The sequence below is a fragment of the Austrofundulus limnaeus genome, unplaced genomic scaffold, assembly GCF_001266775.1.
Source record: "Austrofundulus limnaeus strain Quisiro unplaced genomic scaffold, Austrofundulus_limnaeus-1.0 Scaffold4657, whole genome shotgun sequence".
Lineage (NCBI taxonomy): Eukaryota > Metazoa > Chordata > Actinopteri > Cyprinodontiformes > Rivulidae > Austrofundulus > Austrofundulus limnaeus.
The window spans coordinates 2,450-2,971 of NW_013957059.1; positions in this window are offsets into that span (position 1 = coordinate 2,450).

Here is a 522-nt window from a genome sequence, read left to right on the forward strand (position 1 = left end):
AGGACCTCTCGCACCCTAAGCGAGAATCATACTCCTAGACCAACGAGCCACAAAAGTATGTTATGTCTGCTTGAGAAATTTGAGAAATGATGTCTTCAATGGCAGGTTTAAAACAGAAAATAATTTGACTTGATGTAATATATCAGAGGAAGACATATTTCCTTTTCACTTTAGACTGAAAGTGAGTTGAACAACATGCTTAAAGGCAGGCTGCTGTGTGCTACGCCTAAACTCCAGAGGTCATTGTTTGTTTAGCAGCAAAATACTTAAGATGTTTCTGTGAACTTCGGTACGATGAGGAAAGGCTTTATTTTTGGTTGACAAGAGCCTGGATTTTTAAAACACAGTTGTCTAAATCTCGGTTTGTCAATGTCCTTGCTTGGGATTTATCGTGCGTATAACGGGCTCGTCCGGGATTTGAAGCCAGGACCTCTCGCACCCAAAGTGAGAATCATACTCCTAGACCAACGAGCCACAATTGCACCCAAAATCTGTTTGAGAAATTTGAGGATGCAAGTCTGC